Source organism: Cibotium barometz, chromosome 13, assembly GCF_041138505.1.
Source record: "Cibotium barometz isolate CiBa-2024 chromosome 13, ASM4113850v1, whole genome shotgun sequence".
Taxonomy (NCBI): Eukaryota; Viridiplantae; Streptophyta; class Polypodiopsida; order Cyatheales; family Cibotiaceae; genus Cibotium; species Cibotium barometz.
In genome coordinates this window covers 61,875-68,811 of record NC_141058.1, presented here as the reverse complement: position 1 = coordinate 68,811, position 6,937 = coordinate 61,875, and positions in this window count along the sequence as shown.

The following is a 6,937-nucleotide window of genomic DNA, read 5'->3' as shown; positions in this document are numbered from 1 at the left end:
CTTTGCTAGGGAGACGTATGATGCTTCATGATCGCTTCTCTGCGTGTGTGTTCGAGGGAAGATGCTTCTGTGTGGAGGACGACTAAAAGCCTTAAGTAATTGCTTCATAAGAAGTAGCCGACTACTAAAAACCCTAAGTTAGGCACTGGACAAATTTTTTTATCCTAACACTAATGAATTTCAACACTTAAATTTAAGGGTTTGGTCAATATTTTTCTGATTTTTTTAAATCTATAGCACAGTTATGCTATGGCATCCAACTGGTAGAGTTTTTGAAATCTAACAGGAGATTATGAAAAAGCGCAAGAACTAACACAAAGCAAATATGTGTGTGTGTGTGTGTGTGTGTGTGTGTATACATACACACACGTGTACACACAAACATATATACATATATACATGTACTCTTTTTGATACCCTTCATTATGACTATTTTTGCAATAAATATTTTTATTTGCTTCTACCCATAGTCTTAAAATGAGCCTGGTAAAATTGTATTATGGCTAGTATATGCTATTGATTAGAGCAAGAACATCTAGTATTAAAATATTTTTGGCTAATATTCAATGTAAATTCCTTAATTGTTGTTGTGATTGCATTATGCAGGGAGGCTCGTGTTTTCCTCCATTCTACAATGGGTGCATGCATCCGAGTCCCCTTCTTGAATGGCAAATGTCTTGTGTCAATCAACATGATCCGGGGGAAGCTTGGAACTATTGGTGGGATAAATGTGGAGGCCTTACTTGAAATTGGAGGAGAGTATGAGCCCATTTGTCCTTTACACTTGTATGCAGGGATTGGAGACGAGGCATATTTTATCCTGGAGCATTCATTGTCCTCTGTATATATTGCCAAATCAGAGAATTATTTTGAGACCCCAGAACAAGGCCCCTCAACTATATTTCCTCCCGGTTCTCGAAAGAGTACTCCAATGTAAGTGGCATTAACTTTGACTTTGACATTTTCTGTTTTGCATTGTGCATTGAATTAGAGAGCATTGTGCTTTACAGTGACTTGGACACTGAAGAGATAGAAGAAATCAATGTCCAAGCACATGGGTCATTGCAAGAGGAGATAGAGGTCTCTCTTGTGGAAAAGTGCTTTCAACATTTGGAAGAGGAAGATGTTCAGTTTGATACTGCGGTCTCTTGCTTTCAAATAATCCGCATGTTACTGATGTCTTGCACACTTTAATCCATGATTGTGATTACAAAGGCAAGGTAAAAGAGCTTCCCAAGGTGTACCCAGAGTTCAGTACATATGAGCTTGAAGGTGGGAAAGGCATGGAAGGGATGGAGCAAAAATACGAGGGCAACATTTGGACAAAGCCACAAATGCAAACTAGGGCCAATAAAACTTTTGTTCTTAGGAAGAGCTTCTGCGGGGGAACCTTCCAGTGCATGAATGAGCATTGCTCCTTTAGGACACGTATGAATCAACCAAACAAACTCCATTGGAATGGGCAGCTGATAAAATCTCCAAAATATGGGAATTTAGCAATTGGGAGCTTCGGGAACCTTGAGTGTTTTTTCTGCAAGCATGTGCCAATGTGTCTTAAAGAATGTCCTGCCTGTGTCTATTATTTTATGCCAAAAGAATCAATGCATAGCAGACTATTTATTCATTATGGCAAACATACACACATGGTTTCCAAGGGAATGTGCCGAGCATCGATACGAAATATCAAGGCCTTTGTAGCACGTGCAGTGGGCATCGACCACAATGCTGGGCCCAGAAAGGTACAAATGATTGTGGCAAGGGAGGTGGTTCTAAGAGCATTCACTGATGATGACAAGGCACAGGGAGAATTCATGACAGAGAGGGAGCTACAGGAGATGTCGCAAGAGTTGCAAAGTTTGATAAATGTCAAAAAGTACGTAGGAAGTGCAATTTAGCAAAGAATAGTATGCAATTATCATCTTTAATACACTAAGTATGCTTTATGAATGCAGGGTGAAGCAGATGGTAATGCAAACACGAAAAACAACACGGCCTCTGGGTGAAGGATATGAAGCCATTCTTAATCTAAAAAGAACATGCCATTTTGAGTTCTTCCATGGTTCTCGATTTCCATTGCAAGCCACCACTACTACTGAGCGTTGCTTTATCTTTAAGATGTCTACTACTGGACCTGGTTCTGGGATTGACATTGTTCGGCGAATGGACAAGGATGGTAATGGGGATCTTAATCAAGCATGGGTCTGCTTTGATCATGTGCATCGACGAGTGGATACTGGATGGCATACAATGGGAGCACATGTTTATGACCACATGTAAGTTACAAGCGGTAGAGAGCATTGCTTAATTTGTGTCTTTAATATAACTCTGTTTCCATTTGTGGCATGCAGGATTGGTGAGCTATTGACAATAGCAACTTGTGAATTTAGAGAAGAGGATGAGGATGCTCAAGTCATGTTTTGGAAAAATATGAATTTGGTAATGGTGGAGCACACAGGGAAGGTAGCAAATTTTTTTGGGTTTATGGCGGATGAGGCTGGCGCTAACTGGAATGCATTGAGACGTGTCTTCAACGACGGAAAGGAGATGATTGAAAGGGAAAGGTCATGTTTATGGCATTGGGAAGACAACCTTCGTGTCCACACGCAGAGGTACATCTATAGCCCACATCAAGAAAAGCACAGGGAGATGTGTGAGAAGTGGAGGACTGCCCCAAACAAAGAAAGTGCCCTTCAGCAATTTCGCAGGATACGAGCATGGTGGGCAACTGGCAAGGCAGCTGATAGAAACATCCCTAAGCTTCTTAGCTAGTTGAGTTGGTGGCACTATAGGGTTAGTCGATGGGGTCATTTCATTTTAAAGGTAATGTTTGTAAGAGATTATTCATTGTATTATTGTGTGTCTCCTACTTATGTGCACTGCATTGTTTTTAATCAATTTCTACCACTCTCTTGTAGGATGGAGAGCCTATTGTCAATGCTCTTGTCCCAAGGACAAATATGTCAGAGACCAAGCATGCAAGCTGGTTGGCAGGGGAGGGGTATAGGCAAAAGATTAGTCTTTATGATGCTTGTGTGACAGATCTAATCAATGCTTACTTCCAATGTGCCAGACAACTGGCTTTCTTGGAAGGAAAATACACAGGTTGTGGGTCTACATTGGAGCTTTTGGTTGAGAGAGCTCTTTCTCGACAGAAAGCAAGTCCATCCCCAATAGCTACCTCACGAGCAGTGGATGATGCAGTGGCAGGGACCCCTATGTTTTCAAATAGGGTAAAATTCAAGGGTGAGAATAAAACTATTCGAGCCAAAAGGCCACTACACGACTCGACAGAAGAAAACTTTGGCAACTCTAGCCATAGGCCTGAGTTTAACTATGTGACAAAAGAGAGGTTAGAGCCTGCAATAGAGGTCGATGAGCAATGCAAAGTTTTAGAGAGCCTTGAAAGTGATGTGCATGATACAAAGTGGACCTTGCGGAGGATACCAACAGTGAATCGAGTTGAGTGCAACCACTGGGCATCAGGGAAAAAGTGTAGCTCAAGGTTGCGAGGGGGTGATGTCAGTCCTTGTTTTTGGAGTGATTGTCAACTATCCTCCTGGAAAAAGGAGAAGTATTGCTATTTTTGTAATACAGATGTTAGGCACACTTGGAAAATTACAAAGACAATATTACATCCACCAGAGGATGTCCCTTGTGTTTGGCCCATTGCTAAAGGTACCAAGTTACAAGTGAAAGAAGCCTGCAAGCTTATTAGAGCAGGATATGACATTGGTATTCCTCTTGAGTTTTTTCTAGAAAAGGAGCTTGCAAAAGGCACTAGCGAGACAAACAAGGAGGTGAAACAATTTCCATATCGACCAGGAATTTCAAAGGCTGCATTTGGTCAAATCACTGCAGCCTTAGATATGCATGCAGAAGTTGTAGGCAGCCATATACTTATAGAAGGGGTAAAGGAAACATTTAGTATTAATCCATTGACCAATGGGAGCCAAGACACACCTCTGATAGAGGTCACTATTCAGAAGAATCCAATGTGTTCATGTGTGGAGTTCAGAGATAGAGTGGCCAAGAAAAGACCATATCTTGCATGCAAGCACATATACTTTGTGTTCTTAATGATTCTTGGACAGGATGTGAACAACAATATGCATATTCATCAAGTTTGTATTTCTAAGAGAATTGTAAAAGACATGCTAACTAAGTCTATTAGAAGTCATCCTCAATAGCTTTAGGAACCTGCAACCCACTTTAGTTGAAATATGTATGGGGGCCATGTCATACAAGCTGAACCGTAGTACTTGTTTTGGAAATGTTTTGGTTATTTTATAAATTTTCCTGTCTATTGTCTTTTGTTTGCTAATGGCTCTCCAACATTGTGAATACTATAGATTCAATATCTTTTTAGCAAGCCAAGCAATATGGGCTTAATAGTGATTTTTTGTATCTGCACCATTGGTTCGAAAAAAAAATTAATGCAATGGTCATTTTAGAACATTTCATGTCTTCTTTGTTTGATTGCTACAGAATTGCACTGTGGTTCCACTCTTCTCTTTAACATTTCATGCTCGTTAACATCATACCATGCCCCTACCTGCTCACTTTCACAAGAACATGAGCTCTACTCATTGCTTTGTGCTCGCTGCTCTTGGCTCGCTTTTTGACCACCCCCGTTCAAAAGCACCATGATAGCAAAGGTTTAGGGTTTAGGGGTTTTTTCAGGTGTGCGGTTGTGGAGTGATAAAGATAAATAACCGGTAGCTGCGCGGCAGCTAAAAGTAGCTGCGGCAGCAAAAAATAAATTTTTCGGGGGCCGGTTACGTGATAGTGAAGTGATGTCAAGTGGAGTGTATGTAAGATATGGTGTTGAGGTCTGAATAGTATGAACTTAAGATGGCCACGCACTATGACCAAAAAGTCCAAAATCCCACCTCACGAGGACAACAGCTAGCAGAAAAATATGACCAGTTGCCCACGTAAACTAAAGGCTAAGATGTGGGGACAACAACTTGCCGTAAAAGAACGACTAGTTGCCCACCAAACCAAAGGCTAAGACGTGGGGACAACAACTTGCCGCAAAAGAACGACTAGTTGCCCTCAAAAAATAAAGGTAAGGGGAAGGGAAGGTGCATCAATCGAAATGACACTTAGCATGCCACGCAATATGACATTATGCCAGATCGAAGGAGCATACTCAGCAGAAAGACACTAAACCAGCCAAATTAATGACCAAGTGCCTCTTGCTAAGCACCAAACCAATGGCCTTACTCACACACACAAGAAAGACAATTTACTAGCCCAAAAAAGGACTAAGTGCCTAACATACACAAAACACAAGACAAAATTTGATTTAAGAGACAAAAAAGACTTAAAAAAGTCGATTTGTTGTATTAACTTGAGGGTGTAGTTCCAAACTAGTTTTGCTCTAGAGTGAGCTCTTTAGTGGAACACCCAAGTTTGAGATTACAAGAATGAGAGCTCTCCCTTATGTAGAGAAGGGAGGACTAGCTTTTGCCTCTTTGCATGTGGGATAATTCAGCCTTTTGTTGTGAAAAAGCAAGCTTAGGACATGAAGAACCCAATGCAACAAACGGTGCTCGAATCGGATAAGTAGAGCTCTCTAAACAAGTAAAAGAAGCTCAATAGCATCTCATGCAAGCTATGGGTTTTGAACTCATGACCCCTTTCATTAGAGTCACAAGCCATAACCATTAGGCTAGAGTGGACATGTTGACTCTTCATGCAAAAATAAGTTACATAAGGTAACTAGAAGACTAGAGAGATGCATAAAATAGGTGGAGGGTTTTCCCGATAGTAGCAGAACCAAGCATGGGAGGTCTCATATGCTGTTAAGCCGATGCTCCCAAGGGTTGCTTTACAAAGGTGGGTCCACGCTAAAAATAGTACTTACTAAAAATAGAAAGTTACAAATTAGAGGTTCGAAACCTTGATCTAACAAGATAGGAGCACAGATTCCTTGGATTTCTCTAGCAAATCATAGGTCTAGGTATATGCTTCAGCTCGGGATTTTGTTGGCAAAGCCGAAAAAGTTTAGGGTTTAGGGAGGCCCCCAAGTTTAAAGCTTTGGTGTACTTGGAGTAGTCAAGCTTAAGAACTAGGGGGATCCGCTTACTCGAAGAGGTTTCTCGATTGGAAGCCTTTAGAGGTAGAGCTGTTCGCATATTGTACTTGATCTTGCTGAAAGTTTTTCGAAGGAGAGAAACCGGATATCCTCTACCTCGAAGTCGTTGGAAAAACAAAAGCTTTCGCTTGATGTAGCTTTGAAGCGTGCTTTCCCTGATGACATAACGCTTAAGTTCTCCAATGATGAAGGATTCCTTTTGATGACTAGGGTGCCAGGAAGAGAAAGGGAGGTATTGATACCTGTTCAGCTCTTTCTGAAAACAACTAGTAGAAAGCTTTCCTGTGGTTTGAAAATTAGTACCTTTGAAGAGGTGAATGTCCAAAAAATCCACAGATGAATTGGAGATGACATGTGTTATCTTGATATACTCCTGAAGATCCATTGCATAGTTGCTAAGATGTTGAAGCAAAGTGGTGTGAGACCCATGCCAAAAACCTAAAGCGTCATCAATGTATCTTTTGTAGTAGAGTAGCTCTGTTGTGGGGTGTACCTGTTCTTGAAGGTTTTCTAAATAACATAGAAAAAGGCAGGCATAGACAACAGCAAAATTACTCCCCATAGCAGTGCCTCTGATTTGATGCCAAAAAGTGCCATTAAACTCAAGATAGTGGTTCTTGAGAACAAGAGAGGCAATTGTCATGATGATGAGGTTGAGCTCTACATGGTTGAAGTCACCCTGTATCATCATCTTGAGGGCATGCAGTCCTTCATTGGTGGGAATACTGGGGTACAGAGATTCCACATCAAATGTGAAGAGGATAATTTCTTGTGGTAGATGAAGCTCAGATAACTCTTTAATCAGAGTGAGGGAGTCTTTTAGATGTTGCTTTTGTT